We start from the raw sequence: 19,960 nt of genomic DNA on the forward strand, positions 1-19,960 counted from the left end.
CTTAAAGTAGAGGTTTAACTCAAATTCAAAAGTGTAGAAAAAATCAATATTTAATTTTGTTTTTAATAAATTATTAAACACATTTTAAACATTTAAACAGACGTATCAAATTGAATAAAAATCTGTAAAATACAATATAAAAGGTATGTTTTATGCACACGATCACAAAATATTTCGTTGAAATTAATAGGTAGTTGTAAAATATAATCTAATTTGAGGAATAATTTAACCTGAGTTAAAAAAAGAGTCAATCAAGGTTTTTAAAAACACACTACTTTCAAAGTTTCGTTTCTATCTTCGTTTTGTAAAAAAATTACTGCTACAGCTTTCTATAATATCACATTCTGCTAGCGTGTATCCGTTTCCGCAATGTGCAGAGATGGATAACGCTGTCGATTGCATCGCCAATATTTTTAAAGCAATGACGTAGGAACCAAGTAGATATCAAATATACACTGAACTAAAATACCCTGTTTATCAATTTTGACACTAAACTTCTGTGAATAAACTCTAATATGTCAAGAGAAACATTGCAAAAGAGAATATATCATCCCGAAATTAATATTTTGATGTGCATATTCTCGATATTCAATCAATTTGTAAACTACTGGACTTAATTTTAACCTTTTCAAATAAGAGAACAATATAATATAAGGTTCTGAAATTGTTTCCTTAAAAATCAAAATGAAATAAAAATGTGTTTAGAAAAATCCCCATGGGATATAGACAACAATCTGTTCCTGGGATGTTCAGCGATTCCAAAGAACTAATGAGAACATACGAAACCCTCTATTCGGCTGATCCTTTTAGCCAAAAACTGTTTACTGCGGAGCAGTCTAGTCCAACAGTCCAACAGCGGAGTTAAGCCACAAAGGACCAGTGGATCGAAACCCTGGAAAAACAGTCAGGATACATAACAGAACGAAACCTTGCAAAAACAACTTAGCGGTGATTCTCGCCAATAAAGATAGAACCGACGTAGCTCGATACGAGGCCGAAAAATTATATGAATGATATGTACGAACACGATAACACGATAAAGTAAAGTTAGTGTTAGACTACAAATTCTGTAACGCTTTTTTAATGTAGCGGGTTATAAGGAAAATAATATAAAAAATATAGTACTCACCGATCTTGTATTTTATTAAGAAAAGAGAAGAATTGAGAATGTACACATCAACCAAGTATATTTTGGGATAATTTTGGTATTTCTCAACTTGCCTATTTTCTGTTGGCGTATATACTTCGTACAAACTATTATAGTCCAAGGCGCATCTGTTTTCAGACGGATGTTGAGAGGTGACATATTTTTTTTGCAGAAATTGCTTGGAAATGACTCGTATAATAATATTTGACTTATCCTCCTACTCAAAAAGGTCCGAACATTGTTTAAATAGACAAAATGTCAAAAAATGAAGAAAAAGTTCAATTTTTTTCTTGTATTTTGATTATAACTTTAAAAGTATTCATTTACGAGAAAAGTTGCGCTGACATAAAAGTTGCATAATTAAATTTTCTACAAGATATGATTGGACAAAAATTTTAAAAATTGTCACCCTTGTTGCAAAATAGCAATAATTAGCTATATAGCAATAAAAAGCAATAATTAGCAATAATAGATATATAGCGAAAAAAACCATAAAAACAAGTAGTCGCATTTTACTTTTTTCAACCAATTTAAAAATTTTAACCAATTCTGTCTTGTAGGAAATTTAATTACGCAACTTTTATGTCAGTGCAACTTTTCTCGGAAATTAACACTTTTAAAGTTATAATCAAAATACGAAGAGAAAAATCGAATTTTTCCTTTATTTTTTGACATTTTGATTATTTAAACAATGTTCCGGATCTTTTTGAGTAGGAGCATGACTCAATTATTATTATATGATTAATTTCCAAGCAATTTCGGCTAAAAAATATGAGTCAGCTCTCACCATCCAAATGTACTAATATTTTTACAGTTGCGCCCTGGACTATCATTTTTCTATTTGCTATGAATAACTACAGTCTGTAAAGCGATTCTCGAAGACGATCTAGACAAGGATGGACTTGGGAATTGCAAAACACAGGGACATATAGGTGTCTAATACAATAAAGTGGCGACACCAAACCACGGTTGCTACCAAGTATTTAAATTAGAGTATATATTTATGTATATCATAATATCAATATATACAGCTTGTATACATCCAGTAAACAAACAATAATAAAAATATAACAGATACGGCGCCCGAGACGCTTTTAAGTAAGAAAAAAGGGGGTGGTCTACTAGCTATCACCACCCCCCGGAAATGTATTATACAGTGTGGTGAGGAGAATTACGAATACCATATATTATAATTTATAGAATGGAAAACATCACTCTGTATAATATCCAAGGTTAACTCAAAAGTAATAATAAAATTTGGACAGCACGTTTTAATTTTCAGTGTATAGTAAGGCCCACGATATACAAATTTTTAAACATACAACTGAAAACTTCACAGTATGAATTAATATTGTCGAGATAATTTTTTTATATATTAAATAATACATATTTCACGAACAACTATCTTAATATCTAGCCTCTATAAGACTATGGATTTAACAGATTTCAGGGCGATAATTCTATTCATCAATAAATAAAACAAAACTTGACGGAATTCATTGTTTTTCTATATTGTGCATATATGTATATACAAAGTTAGCATAACATCATAAAAACTAACTAACAAGAAAATTTAGTCAACCATATAGAAAAGAAAAAGTCGACATTAAAAGATAAACATTGCTATTATGAAAATAGTAAAAACGGTCATAAGAAATATGGACAAAACAAATCCTCGGGGTCACCCCGTAATTTGAATTTATTTTAGAAATCATTATGCTTTTTTAACTATTGTCAGTTCTAACATAGTTTACTAATGGATTGCTTGAAAAAAATTATTGTTACCCTAAGGGCAAGAACAGACGGACTACTCTGCAGCATTACTCTGTTGATTCACAAAGTTGCAGCATGGCCATTGGCCAGCCTTGCAGAGACAGCATGGCCATTGGCCAGCCTGCTCAGTGCGGGCGCGGTGCGGACGCGGTGCTGACTCGGTGCTGATATGTGTCCCGACCTTTACCCGTAAATTCGTATGTAAATTAAAGGTACCCTTCCATACGAGCGACAATAGCCAGCCACAGTCGCCGATCCTCGCTGCTAGTGGCGTCCACTAGCCGCAAAACCTATTCAGACGGACCACTTTTGTAGCGCCGCAGATATTGACGAGAGTTTACACGGTGAGCACGTCAAACGAATTTTGATTCCGAAAAATTTTTAATTGAAGTCCAAAACAGACCGGCTATATCAGATGCAAGAACCCGAGGGTATAGCAGGAGGGCATTAAAAGGAAAAGCGTGGGACGAGATCTGTGAATTATTTGTTCCTGATTTTAAAGCAGGTAGCCCTATCGAAAAGAATAAATCCGGTAAGCAATATTTTTATTGTTGGTTGTTGAAAACAAAACGATAAGATATCAGCTAAAAGGGGGTTGCAAGCTAACATGTTTAGATGTATTCAATGTCATCATTTCCTTAATACAGAACCTTGTTCACTCAGTTGTCAGGTTGGGAATCTTACTAAGTATTTGGTGTGTTTTTTATGTTGAAAATTGTATCAAATTATTTTACGGCTGTAGGATACCAGATGTACTGGTTGTTTTTTATGTACCTCTTTCTATGATATAGTTGTTTTTGTCTGGTTCTTCTTAATTCCATTACCGAGTTTATCGATATTTTTTCAAAAGGGTTAAAATTTTATAAAATATTTAAAACTATGGACATTTCAAACACTGATTTTGACGAACACACTTTTTAAAAAATTATTAGACGGCAAGTTTATTATCATTTGAACAAACTTACTTTTTTCCAGTCGTTACATTAAACGACAAACCCTTCCAAACGATTCACTTCGCAGCGTTGTCGTCGGCGCTAGAAAATCGCCTGTTTTAGTCACTCTGTGGATCCACAGAGTAGCGCTGAGGAGTGGTCTGTCTGTTTTGAACCTTAGTTCTAAAAACCATTACCAGTACAGTTTCTGTTCCTGTGGTTTTAACATCATTTGTAATCTGTTTGTGCAGTATTGTCACGGCCAGTGTATTGCAATGAGCATAACTTCTATTGTGGCGGCAAGAATTTTGGCAGCGTTAAAAGATGGCCACGGTCAGCGCAAAACTGCGAGAAACGTTGGTGTTAAGTTTTTCGAGTGTGCTTCGAGTATGGTGACGGTACGAAGAGATCAGTATGCTTTCTCGAAGAAATGGTTCAGGTCGAGGCAGATTTACAACAGCTAGACATGACCGCTTTTTCATTCCTACTAATTTGAGAAATCGAACCTTCAAGGCGGTTTCCCATCTGCAACAAGTGAGAAATGTGAAGGTACGTAAATGGGCAGTTAGGAGGTGACTTCATGCTGCTGGTTTATCTTTTCTTACTAGATTAACTGGACTACCACTTTCCCGTGAACACCGTGTATTGCTTTCGATGACTTGAGATTCTATCTTACGGTATCAGGCAAATATGTAAGAGTGTGACAATGTCCAGGCAAGAGATGTGCTCAAGCATGTATTGCTGAGTGAAATCATGGGTCATTGCCTCCACGTATGTACCTGACACAGTTTCTAGAGGACCATGTTTTACCGTTTATGGTTATTCTTGGAGACGACGCAGCATGATAATGCACGGCCCCACACTCTCGGATAGTTACTGAGTATCTTAACGAGGTTCAAATCACACGGTTTGATTGGCCTGCTCGCAGTACAGATATTAATCCCATAGAACATGTTTGGGATAAGATTAAGACATGTTTACGGAGTCATGTGGTGGCCCCCAGAAATTAAAGAGATCTTCGCGAATTATTGTTGCAGGAATGGAACAGTCTTCTTCAAAATGTGATCTAATGTTTAATATATCAAAGAAAAATTGTTCATTGTCATTAATTTTAATAAATTTTGAAGGACAAAAACGTTGTTTTCTTAAGGCAATCCGTTAGTAAATGATGTTAAAACCGCAAATAGTTAAAAAATAATAAACACTTTTAAAATAAATTCAAATTACGGGATGACCGATAGACACATATTAACATATATTAACATGTTAAGCGAAGTGACGACACCATCTTTTTTTCATCAGTTCTGTTTCACTCTTAAGTTGTGCTCACTACGGAGAGCAATGGACGGAATGGGACGTTTCGATGCCGCCGGTTCATCGACGGCCGTTTCGATGCCGCCGGTTCATCGCCAGTCCATTTCATCGCCGTCATATCTCGCATTTCCTAGAATTCCTAATTAATACTAAAAATAACTAATAATTGTAACTGTCGAAAATTCGGAAATATATCAGATAGCGATTAATTGACTGGCGATGAATCGGCCGGCATCGGCATCGAACTGGCGGCATCGAAACGGCGGCGATGAAACGTCCTAGACCCGCAATGGATTATATCCTCGCTCCGACCCTTGCTCCCTGGTATTTATATTCGTTATATTCGTGAATTCTCGCATAGCAGAAACAAAATTAGAACAAGACCAGGTTAAATTGGATATTGACAAACTACCCATTTTAGACTTTTTCGAAAGGAGTACAGAAAATATTTTGTTAATCCTAGAAGACACATACCATCATTACAGCGGTAGCAATCAAAATAATATGCAAAAGATAAAACCAAAGGAGTTTTTATATAATGACGTATTTAAGATAATTGATGAAAACTAAAGACTAAGTACAAAACATGAAACTAAGTTGGATTGAAAGGATGGCAAAAATAAAAATGATGGATCAGTATTGGCCCGTATTAAAGATAGAAAAGGAAGAATATTTTGGTACGTAAAGAACAAATAAATAAAGAGCATATTCCACACTTAAATGCAAAATAATCAACTCAAAATTAATTTGCGAAAGTAGATCTCCTGTTTCAATCTAACAAGTGTAAATTTAAAAATATTTAGTGTGCAATCATTAACCTCATTATTAAGTTTTAAAAAAGTTTTGTTTTTGGGTGAATCAGATGACGTATTACATATAAAGAATACAACGTAGAGATGGGATCAGAATTTCACTCACTGAAATCGACACGAACCGACTTGGGTTTCGGTTAACATTTTAAGTAAGCACCACACTCTCACGAAATTACTTCGGGAAAGTTGACCGAAGTCCGAAGTACCCGTCACTGCCCACTCGTTCAACTTCGCGAGGAACACATTGACGCGGGGCGATACCTACTTCGATTACTTTGACTCGATCGCAAAAACAGCTACAGAATGGAAGTAGACCGAGGCGCAGCGAAGTCGCATGAGGTAACTGTCTCGTACTCGCTGAACTTCGATCGACTTCGCGAGTAGTATAGTGAGCGTTTTACGCATCAATTTTCATAACAATCCACTAATACACCAGTCATTTATATAAAGTTCGCCAGTGCATTACAAATGGATACCACATCCGTCAAAGCAACCCAGAGTAGCATTATTAAGAGAAGGCCTGAGCCAGAGGGCCGCAGCAAATCGACTAAATTTAAGCCGATCAGCTGTGTCAGCCGACAAGGAAGAGGTTGTAAATAAATATCAACGGAGAGAGACGATCGATTTCTTGTGTCGAAATTCCTGAGAAATCGACATTTTATTGGTGCTAATCCCAAAGAAGATCTTAGAGAGGTATAAGGTGTAGTTACCAGGGTTTGAACAGTCAGAAAGAGACTGCAGGTAGTCCACCTGGCGGGTTAAAGCTACGGATCCCAAGCTAAGTGCAGCCCAGAAGCAAAGGTGATTAGAATTTGCTCAAGAACATCTAGATTGGGACGACTATCAATGGAGTCAGGTATTATTCTCAAACGAAAGTAGGATCTGCCTACGCGGCAACGACAAGAGACGTCGAGTCTGTAGAAGGACAGGAGAGTCATTTTCTCAATGTTGTATACGAGAAACTGTGTCATATGGAGGCGGTTCTTGTAGGTTTTTAGCAGACATTTCCATGGATGGGAAAACAGAGTTGGTTGTGGTTTGTGGTGGTGACTGGTGGAGAACGTGGAGGAGGTTTAACGACGAATCGTTATATTTAGAGATATTTTGGAAAAACATGCCTTTGCATGCGTGGGATTTATTGGTGATACCTATATTTATTTAAAAATAAAATTGGAAATGGAAAGATCATTGTTGGGCATAACGTTAAGAGAGAGGGTAAGACATGAAGAAATTCGTAGAAGAGGTGGTGTAGAAGACATCATAAAACATATAGCCAAAATTAAATGGACGTGGGACACCTCGCTAGAATGAGAGATGATAGGTGGACCAAAATAATCTTGCTCAATGGAAGTTTTTAGAGGAGGTCTACGTTCAGCAATGGACGACTATGGGCTGATGATAACGATGATTTATTTTAATTCACGACAATACACGATGCCATACCCCACGAGTCACCACCACCTATCTGGCTGAGATTGGTATTCCTACAATAAATTGGCTTTCGTTGAGCTCGGACTTAAATCCAATAGAGCATGTTTGGAATGAGCTTAAAGGAAGGGTCCGCGACAGAAATATTGTACCAGGGAACATACTGGAATTGAGAGCTGTGCTTAATAAAGAGTGTGAAGCAATGCCTCAATAATTTATTAGAAAAGTCATCAGATCTATCAATCAAACAACAAAATATCGAAAGAGTTGAGCAAAATAGATATCTGGGCACTAATTTAAATAGCCAATGGGACCACTTAACAGAAATTAAACAGCGACTAATAAAAGCGAAAGCAGCATACGTTAGAATGAGACCAATTTTCAACAGTCGGGACACAATATCATTAAAAACAAAATACTGTCTGTTGAAATGCTACATATTCACAGTTCTGTTCTACGGAATGGAAGCGTGGACACTAACTGTTGCATCTATGAATCGGCTCGTGTGAAATTCTCATAACCATCAAAACAAAACAAAAATAGAATATCTAGGACATCTAATGAGAAATCAAGAACGTTACGGCCTTCTCCAACTGATTCTCCAAGGGAAGGTAAATGGTAAAAGAGGACCGGGAAGAAGACGCATTTCCTGGCTTCAAAATTTACGAAAGTGGTATAACACGACTACCACTGAACTGTTCCGCGCTGCGGTAAACAAAGTCAAGATAGCCATGATGATCGCCAACATCCGGAACGGATAGGTACTTTAAGAATAAGATCCGATCCATGCGAAATCGATTGGAAAGTGTAATTAGGAGTAATGTGGTAATATTAAAACCTGAAAAATAAAGAAATGACTTTTGTAATCGATGATTTCTCTATTCAGAACATCTATCTTGCGTGCGTTCCAATGATGAATATTTAGGAACTTCTGTTCGTATTGCATAATATTGTTTTTATAATGCGTCCTCCAAATAATGCAGTAGCAGTTTTTGTAAGTACAATAATAAAGTTATTATTTGCACATTATGTACATATTTTTATTTTTTTTTACGTTTTACATTGAAACAGGAGGTGTTGTCTCAAGTCTAGATTTTGAGTCGATTATTTTACACCCAAGTATAGATAAATGTTTTTTCAGCAAATACTCGTTTAAATTTATCTAACCAGAATGCCGTCAATTTTTGCATAGAAAAGTTTCTTGAAAATCTCTAAATAGAATCATCGACATACATCTGAATGAAAAAGATACACACCAAAAGTTAGTTCTGAGACCACTTAAGTACATAAGTTTCTTACGTATTTTTGAAACTCTTTGTTTAGAGTAGAATTACAAGAGCATTAGCCATGTTAACAACAGCCAATTGTACATATATTACCTATCTATAATATGTAACATCGCATATAGTTCAGAGAAATAAGGAAAAAAAATATCCTGTTGGTGACATATCCCCTCCAGGCCGAAACCAAATTTTTTGAGTAGTATGGATATCTATATTAATAACCTATATGTTTCCTGCAGCAGATTTTGATGATATACACAGTTATAAACAAATGAAGATCAAAAAACGGTAAATTTTCTCTTTTATCGTTTATTACCAGTTAAGCATTTTAAACAAATTTATGAGTAAGAAACTCATAAATCGTATAAAAACCTTCAATATGGCGTTAGCTGAATATGCCCATTCTTATTGGTTGCTTAAAAGCAAAATAAATAATAAATTTTGAGTTTATATAAATACCCATAACTTATGTAAAAATTAACTTAGAACCTTCTTATTAAACGGAATGCTGAGACTTCTGGTGCTTAAATCATACCCAAAATTTCAAGGTAATTGGCCAAATAGTTTAAAAGTTATTTAATTTGTTTATCCCAAATTAATCTTTTTTGCAACACTATAAATCAGAAAATGAAGTTACAGTAATACTTTGGATAGTTTATGAAATAAGAAGATTTACACTATAAATTTAATTAAAAAAAAAATTACAAAAAATAATTCTAAATATTGCAAAATTATTTTACAAGAACATATGAATTATAAAAAGGGGGCTAACTTCGTCCCTAATTGTCCTAGGACATTTGTTTTTCTTTCTAAATGTGTATACAAATTCAGTCTTTCTAAATATGAAAAAATAATTTTTTTACGGGTAGCGGTTAAAAAGTTATTCTAGTTGTTTATAAGTAAGCAAAAAATCGACATGTTTTTGCAAAATAATTTTACACTGTTAAAATTACTTTTCGTCATTTTTTTTAAATTAAATTAATATTATAAAAATATTTTTCTTTCATAAACTGTCCGAAGTATTACTGTAAAATCATAATTTTCTGACTTATAGTGTTGCAAAAAAAATGAATTTGGGATAAACAAATTAAATAGCTTTTAAACAATTAGACCAATTGCTTTGAAATTGAAAATATAATTTAAGAACAAGAAGTCTCAGCATTCCGTGTAATAAGAAGGTCCTAACTTAATTTTTTACATAAGTTATGAACATTTATAAAATCGCAAAGTTTATTACTTATTTTGCAATTTTCTAAGCAAAAAATAAGGATAGACATATTCAGCAAACGCCATATTGAAGTTTTTTATATCATTTATGGGTTTCTCATTCTCAAATTTGTTTAGAACGCTTCAAAGCGAAAATTTACCGATTTTTGACCTTTATTTGTTTATAACTAGGTATATCATCAAAATCGGCTGCAGGAAACATATAGGTTATTAATATAGATGTCCATACTACTCAAAAAAATTTGGTTTCGGCCTGGAGGGGGATGTGTCACGAGAAAAATCTTATTTCTCTGGACTAATAGTCACTCTTATTTAGCTAAAAACTGATCTCTTACGCCAACAAACAATTTATTATTCTTAACAGTTTGTTTGTTCATCGGTTGAGTTATTTGTACCATATATTGCCTGTTTTAACTTTAGAGCTATTCTAATTAATTCGGGTAACTGCTTGATGGTATTTGAAAAGATTCCATTAAAAGCTTTGCTTTAAAATACGTTTCTTCTGTGATTTTACCAAAGACAATTAGAAATATTTCCAAACAAAAAACGTATGGCAACCATACAACTAGAATTAATTATTATGTTTGATATCTTTTGGCGTGTGTCTGTTGTTTTGCCGAGCTTGTCTGGGCCTGGCTGATGATATGTTGTTATTTTCGGCTAGGTTTTACTTACTAGTACTAAGTTCTTTTTTTAAAATTATTCTTTGCAAAGCCATTATGCCAGGATACAGACGGTAAAGGCGATTCAAAAATATTTTTTGTAACAATAGATTTGAATCAACCTTTGTTTGTCAAGATCTACAATTACGAATCAAAAAGGTAGGCTTTTTGTCAGTAATTTGTATTCTGGAGGTTTTGTAAGCATCGGCATGGTAGATCGATCCTTTGGAAATAAAATTTACTGACGGCTTGTAAATTACTTATAATTTATTTGAAAGTATATAAAAGTAATACAATTTTAGCAAGAATGTTTGTCAAAAATATTAAAAACTAAGTACAAATTGATCATAAATTCAAAACTGAACGTTCTTTTAGAAAATTCAACTGCAGATGTCATTGATGCCGTATAAAAGATGGAAAGGATATAGCGTAAATAAGTTGACGAAAACCAAATACGGTAGATTGACAATATGGTAGGTTTTATTGGGAGTTGGGAAAAGCCTGTGTCCAAACGTGGATGATAGGAGTATAAGAAAAATCAGCAGAAGCGGTAATACACGAAAGATTTTGATCATTGATAATATAACTGTTGGCAGATAACACAAAGAAACAGGGACAAACTGAAAGAAGTAGAAATGGAGTTTCTACGAAGATCGAGCAGAATCTCTGGATTAGAACACGTAAGAAACGGAGTAGTTGGAGAACGAACAAAGGTTAAGAGTAGCCTTGACGACAGAATTGAATTCCGGCAACTGATTTGGTATGGACACGTAAAACGCATGAACAATGAACGATGGCCAAGAAAGATTTTAGACTATACTCCAACAACTAGACGAAGACGAAACAGAACCCGTAAATCTTAGAAACAAGGAATAATGGATGCCATGCGAAAAAGACAAATATAAGAAGAGGATTGGCCGGATAGACAAAACTGGAGATTGAAGTGCGGGAAGCAGCCTGAGCTGTAGGACCCCCACTATATTTAATATATTCTGGATATTTTAAGGTTTGAATTAGGTTTTTGACACTGATGGTTGAATGTGCCATACAGTTAAAAATAGGTAGTGATTTACTCCTCAAGGGATTATCTAAATTTAACAGATCAATAGATCTATTAAAATATATCAGTTAAATATATTATTTAAATACAAAATAGATAATACTCTTCTTATTTCTATTTTTGGGAATTATTTTAATTTAATATCTGTTTAGGAGGATCGATCTACTTGGATAATATCATGCTAACTTATACCTATCACTTAATGCAAATATAACACAGTTTTCTTGGAGATATCAAAATATATAAAAGAAACCCATAACTTTTTTGGTTAACTCTTCTGAAACTACCTACATTACCATATTGCTCTGGATTGACATATTTATAGATACCGAAAAAAAATCGCATTGACATTAGTATTGACATTTTACAAACCTTTGGTCACCTTCTCACCAAACCGATATTTTCGGTTTTTTTTACCTAATTCCTACCCGACACCCAAAATAATGACTGTATTGTATACAGGACACCGTAACGCCAGTAGTATTCTAGTTTTGAGATCGTAAAAAGTAAAAAAAGTCACGTGGCCGTGACTGTCTCGCTATTTCTAGGTTATGTTGTTGTATAGCTGTTACAAAATCCTGCATATAAAGTCTGTTTATGTAATTGACATTTTTGTCTAAGAAACAATTAACTAACATTTTAAAAAAGCGAATATCAAAAATTCTGTCAAAATATATCTAAACTAAATTATAATATCTATCTAAATGTCATTATTTTTGTTTATCGGAATATTCCTAGCATCATCACCTCGACGAGTGAGGCAAAAAATAATTTTTCTCAATATTTCATGGAAACATTGACTAATTCTACATTTTATTCAGTTAAGTCAATCGTTGCAACTTTTCTACAACTGAGAACCACCTAAATCCATCTTTTCTCCATCTATTCTATCAACTAGTCTTTGGTAATGATTCGTAATACTTTTAAAAGCTTTGGTAGTAATTGCTGTAAGTTGTTCTAAAAACTGAATTTAATATTTCCCAAAAAACACCATTGCTATATTATGATAATATGGCTTTAAAATGATCTCCTTCTTTGAAGCTAGATTTTGTCGATACTTTATTAATCATCAAACAAAATGTAGATACTTAACTGATTCAGTGTTTTAAACGGTAATAGTATTGTTTGTTTTTAGTAATATATCATTCAATTTTCTTTAAACCCTCTTTTACGGCATTCATTTTGTAGCAGTACAGGTGTTGGTCCAAAATTGTTACGATCAGAGGAACGACGTGTTCCTGTGCTTTTTAGATTGCGAGGAAGCCTTTGATCGTGTCCAACATCACAAGTTAATGCAGATCCTCAAGAAGCTTGATATAGACCAAAAAGACATAAGATGCATTGAAAACTTGTACTGGTATCAGGCAGCACAATTAAAAATAGCAATTCTATATCCAAATCTATACATATAAGAAGGGGTGTTCGGCAGGGATGTGCGCTTTCCCCTCTTTTATTTAACATTTATTCGGAAGCCATATTTCAAGAGTCTTTGGAAGGTGCAGAGATGGGAATCAAAGTGAACGGGGTATTGATCAACAACATACGATATGCTGATGATGCTGTCTTAATTTGTGACAACATAGCAGATCTTCAACAACTTGTCACTATAATCGGAGAATACAGTAAGCGAATGGGATTAGAGATTAATAACAAAAAGACCAAATTCACGATCATCTCCAGAAACTTGGATGCATTTGAAAACTTCACCATAACACTCAATACTAAGTCCATTGAAAGAGTGAGCAAATTTAAATACCTGGGAACGTGGCTTTTTGAAGACTGGGCATCGGACAGGGAAGTAAAATATCGCATTGAGCAAGCTCGACCAGCTTTCGCAAAATTCAGGAAGGTACTGACCTGTTCAGAGTTTGATCTTACACTGAGTTTTGCCGTTCTGCCGACAGTAAAAAGCGGTTGGACACGTCCCACATGAACCGCATGAAGCAGTTTGCAATTACACTGCAAATCGCGTCTTTTCTCTTGAGCATTCTGATTAGAGATTAGATCATTCATCGTTGTACCATGATACACCTACTATTACTGTTCTTGCTTTCAAGAAACATGCAAAATATAGCTGATTTGGATAATGATTTGTTTATAAATAAAATTAAATCACATAAATCCACATGGAATTATCGATGTGAAACATACAGCGACATAATTGTTAAAAATTATGCTTGGACTGCGCTGTCTATGAGAAGTTTGTGACGGATATTTCAATATAGCGTGCACCCACGTTCTACGACGTTTTCTACGCATTCGTCTACGTAATAACAAAATGGGAAGTATCTCTTCGTATGTGAAGTGAAAAAAAAAAACGAAATTCTTTGTAACAAAAGAATAAAAATAAAAAATTCTTAGGTGCATTAATTGCATTTTAGGAATTAAGCCATAGTTACTTATAAATTATGTAAAACTTAGAGCCCTAAGCCAACACCTTCATTAATTCAGATAATAACCAATGTCACATTATTAAAGCAAGAAATAATTATTTTGCAGGTAGGTACCTACATTTCCGGTGTCAACAACCTTAAAATTACACCTCAAATAGTAAATAAACAAGGGGTTCGATTATGTTAAATTTCCAAAATCACCAACGAGTTCTTGTACGACAATGCCAGAGTAATTAATTTTATTTTTTTTTTTGGAAAGGGTTAACTTTAGAGAAAAATATTATAGGACTTTTTTTGTTCTACATTGTGTATTATATCCATACCTTAAAGGAACGCACTTTTTTCGGGGACACCCTCTATGCATATTTTGAATGCAGTTTTAAATGTATTTATTGAACATATTTATTTTTCCATGCTTTAACATTAACAGTCTATATCGTGATCCCAAATGTTTTTGTACATTTTTGCAGCGGTGTAATTTAGTTTCTTCATCGATTTTCGTTGCAAAGATTTTTGAAGTACATTTTGAAAACAACTACCTTTGTAGAGAATATCTACGGTGTATTTCTAAGAAATATTTAAGCCAGTTATAAAATGTACATGATACCTATCGTCTGAAAATCTATCTAAAGAGAATACAATAACAAAAAGTATCGCCGATATTTACAAATATTTTGATTAGGTATTTGATAACCACCTTAGAACTAATAAATTTTAGTCATCTTGTACTATCTTTAGAATTTTGATTCTAAATGTAAAAAAATAAGTACCTTGATAGCTAATATCATATTACTTAGTATCGTATTAAAGTTTAAAAATGTGCGTAAAAAAATCTTATAATCTGTACTCACATTTTTGTTCTTCGATCTAGATGTAGATGGAGCTCAGTAGTGTTTCCATAACTGTCCAGTCACTCAAACTATTACTTAGTTACTTTATATCGTGGTGTTTTTGTACTGAGGAGACTTTAAATTACAAGCATTTTTTATAATTTGTAGTCAGTCAGACAACAGTAGCAGTAGCTCTTCGTCAGAAACTATTTTATAAAATCAATTATCATTAAAAATAAGACTAGTAGTTTAAATAAAAAAAATATCTGAATCACATTACCTAAACTAAACACATTTTTCTTCATCTTCAAAATTTATTACCAATCTCAAAAAAACTCATCCAGTGGTCATTCATTTTGAAGACCATAATTTTAACATCTATACTACCATTTAAAACAATGTATAAACTGATCTGAAATAGAAGAATTTGAGTTTTCAAAAATTTTGTCTCTTTTACCTCAATTGGCTTCAATGGCTTTTATTGGATGAATGTAAAATTTAAACTGAAAACTTTTAATCATCTTGTAGAGAATATGCAGTCCGTACAATATAGATGACGTGCAACGTCATCCGCGTCATAGCACGTGTCGTCACATGAAATATTTAAGTGGTAGGTCTGTTCCTATTTATAATGGTTTAGCCGAGTACACTGGAATTACAGCCACTAGACATATTTTATTATACACGCGTAGAAATAATATTGGAAGATTTCTATTAATATAAATTAAAAAAAATACCCTAACTTGTTTCATTTAATTTGAATAAGTGGAATATAAAGCGTTTTTATAAAGCAGACTTGTACGGATTACACGCTAACTGCGATTGAACAAAGGTGACATTTTGTCATAAATTGGTAACATTTATTTGACAGTTGTGGTATTGACACTTCAGATTTGTTTTCATTTTCTACTGTAAGTATTTGTTTTATTATATTGACTGTTTTTATCATTTACTTTAACGCAAGATTATGACTTAATTCCTATTTTCTATTTCTAATGTTTTTATTTATTTACATTGACTATTAATTTGTTTTGTTGTACAATCCACTTCCGTAATAATGATGTTATATATTTGATTTAAAATAAATTTAAGAATTTTTTGTAATTGGGCAACAATGTCAACTTAGATCTCTGACGTAGATAATGACGTGCAACGATATCTATATTGTACAGACTGTAGTAACTATGTAACTTTACTTCTTGCGATTTAAACCTACTGAAACATAGGTCGGATAAATAATGTATATTGTAAAAAAATTATAATGAGTACAAATAAAAGAAAACATTAGTATGTATTGTGTTTTTACGATAAAATGAAAAACTTTTATAAATTCTGATAATTAGTTTCTAAAACGGTTTCAAACCAAGAACTTCTTGTTGAGGTCGTCAAACAACTTTAGTATTAGTAATAATATTAATATAACAAGCCTTATGTCGGCGAAACACAACTAAAATCAATAATTTAAATTATAACACACCTTATTTAACCACATAAAATAATATCGCAGACAGCAAAAGAGAATATTTTTAGTTTATTAATCTTAATCTATTATTAAATTTACCAGATGATATTTTTGAGAAATTTTTGGCAAAATTAAGTAAATGGAAGTACGAATATATATTTTTTTTAATTTAAAAGTTTAGGCTATCTAATCTGTAAAGAGTTCAAAGGGGTCCGAGAACGAAAAATAGCAAAAGCATGTTTCAACTTTAGAGTACTCCACTGACCTTTGCTGCATTTTTTGTTTTTTTTTCGTATATAATTTAGCTAATACTAAAAACTTATTTATTTTAAAAAATTTTATCTATCTACCTTAAAAAATTAGTTATTCTTTTAAGATTCCACGGGAAGAGGAGAGCTAGGACTTACAAAACGATATTTTTATCGTTTTGTATCTATCTCCTAATGCATGTGGACTTGTATGATCTCTTTTGCTGTCCAACCTATAGAATATGTATGTAATAACAGGAAACATTTATCATATTTATATAATATATACTTTTAAAATTGATCTTGCCTATCACTAACAATTAGACAGATCTAATAGGGGTAAGAATATTACAATGAAGAAATACGAACATGATTTTTATATCCTACAAGCTACATAGACCTAAGCGTGATGGAACAAATTTTTGGCTTGTTTAAAAACTTGTAAGTCGATTCAAAATTACAACATCATCGCCACAACCAAGGAGATGTATTTGTTGTTTCTACTGTAGAAACATTTCTCATTGTGTTTCGGAGAATAATGTTTAAAAATTTCGAAGTATCCTATGTTAGGACGACTACATCTAAAATTCTAATTTAAGAAAATTACAAATATTAAAAATGTTTATTATTCGTTATTTCTACAGCAGCTATTTATTATGGCAATAAAGTTAATATTGGAATGTTACATTACCGCTCAAACTTTCCAAGTGATTATATAAATGCGATGTTATGATATTGATCCATATTCAAGATTCAAAATTAAGTCATAAACAGAAAACATTAAGGCTATAATTTTTAAATATATTTTTCAACATCTCTGTAACTTATCCTTATATTTGGTTTTGCCAATTTCTTTTTCTACTTTCAAAATTTCTTTAGGAATAAATCTAAAAAAATAAAAGTTCACTTTGGGACACACCAAAGGCGACTCTGAAACGCTGAAGAGCAGAAACCATGGTCTGCCTATGGTGGTGTCCCTGAATCGAATTTAATCGAAAGATGTCTTTCCTTATTTCATTTTACTGATATTTGATTACTAAGGCTGCAGAATTCTGTTGGAATTTTTTTCTAGGTAAGCGGACAGGTGATAAGTGTATATTGTAGGCTCTCCCAGGTCCGGTATTTATATATCTGTCTCTATAAATTTGTAAAAACATCAAGCAACAGATAGTTACCAAGGATTCTGCACTCCGACTTATAGAGAATTTTCTCTGTAACCAAAAAACTTTATCTTGATCAAATATGACAACCTACACATGTTTCATTTTATGTTCCTCAATTTAACAAAAATTATAAAGGTGAGTGATGTTTACGCTTCATAGTTTTGAAATATTTAATTGGATCGATAAGCAGAATGACAAAATTTATTAAATTATCTACCAGTTGTCTTAACATAGATGGTTTTGCTGATTATAGAAAGACATCAAAAATTTTATGTTTAGTATCGTGCGTTTTATGTCGATTTGTTCCTCCACGCCATCAGTAACAATAATAAAAAATAATAGCAATAATATATACAATACTTTAAAGACATAATGAATATTTTGTATACATTGACCGCTCGCATGCGTGACGCAACTCAAAAACTTACACGTAATTATGTATTTTTCCATAAATAATACAATATATCATATATTACTTAATAATAATAAAATTTATATAAAACAACTATAGTAAAATGAAAAATAAAAGTTAAAACAGTAAAATAATCAACTAACCACGGCAACGCCTCAAACTTTTTTTTAACTGTAGTTGACGTCGTTGCCAAGTTGGTCCTTAATAATAATATATGTGAGGATAATGTATCCCATTTTTAAGATACCCTGTAATACATCATATGTAATATAACGCAAGACGTTAACCAATAGTGCCTGTGTTTGGTGGAAAGTCGCGAGATCGGTAGCCGTAGAGATAGAAGAAGAACAAGGAAGTAATAACAATACATAGTCTGAGTAGTAAAATACAGATATTACGTAGATAGAAGTATCCTTTAGCAGTATTAGTAGTTGCTGCAGATTGTCTGTCTTTCTTATATATCATGCCAAACTTAAAACCCAATCTAAATAAAAAATGTCCACAAGACAAAATAATTTCCTGTATACCATGAATCAGCAAAAATAAGTTAAAAGTCTTTAACACTAGAAGCACCAGAGCGGTCATTTTGACTGCTTTCTATTTTTGACACTCTGTTTTACTCATTCATAGTTATTTTAGAAACTTGATAATTTATGACTTTTCCTAGATCTATTTGAAGATTATAATTTCTCTTTTACAATTACTTAGCGGAATTACTTTTTAAGATATGCTAATGTCTACCTAAAAGCACCAGAGCAGTCATTTTGACTGCTTTCTCTTTTTGACCCTCTGTATTACTCATTCATATTTATTTTACAAAATTTATAATTTGGGATTTTATATTTATTTGAGGATTATAATTTCTCCTTTGCGTGCTCAATATGTATTTTCATTTTTCATTGTGATCTTTCTCTTTTCTGCTGTTATCACGTCTCGTCGATATTTGACTGAGCAATAACTATTGGAGTGGTTACAGAATTTGTCAGATAATGAATATGTAGTAGAGTTATGTATGTGATAAAAATGTATCCAATAATGAAGAAGACGAGTATGTGCCTGATAAAGTTGATCAAGGACATTCATCGGGTAGCGATTCTGAAGATGAAGTTGAGATTGAGGATATGCTCAGTACTTCTGCTTCAACTTCGAATGCTGACTTCCATACCTCTTTAGGAATTATTACCAACCAGGTAAGAGGAATTCGCGGAAGCAGTTTAGAGAATTCCTCCATCGACACTATAAGATGGGAGTTACTTTGCAATAGCGCTAGTACACCAGGTTAGCAACTATATTATATTAGTAGCTTAACTAGCTTAGGTATATTTATGTATTCAGTTAGGCATTTAATATTTTTGAGCATATTATTTTTTTATGTGCCTATCCGTGATGAATGTTGGCGACCATCATGGGCATTTTTACCTTATCCGCAGGATGTTCTTCTTCCTGGGCCCCATTTTCCAAATATTTTTCCTTGCAGGATGGCTTCTAGAAGGGTATATCTGGATTCATTTCGCATAATGTGTCCAAAGTATTCGAACTTTCGAGATTTGATGGTGGTACCTCTCGGTTCTTCTACATTCTTCTGAGGACCTCCTCATTTGTGACTCTCCGATTCTTTTGTGGCTATTCTCCGATATAGCCACATTTGGAATGCTTCCAATTTTCTGCACATATTCTTTGTTCAAGGTCAACGATTCAACACCACAAAAAACAACAGAAAAGACGTAGCAGGTGAAAGTGAAAGACATGTGAAATTTGTCATATACATAAATGTAAATAAAATTTGTGTGGGTCTTGTATAAGCAAAATTGAAA

The sequence above is a fragment of the Diabrotica virgifera genome, chromosome 4 (genome assembly GCF_917563875.1).
Source record: "Diabrotica virgifera virgifera chromosome 4, PGI_DIABVI_V3a".
Lineage (NCBI taxonomy): Eukaryota > Metazoa > Arthropoda > Insecta > Coleoptera > Chrysomelidae > Diabrotica > Diabrotica virgifera.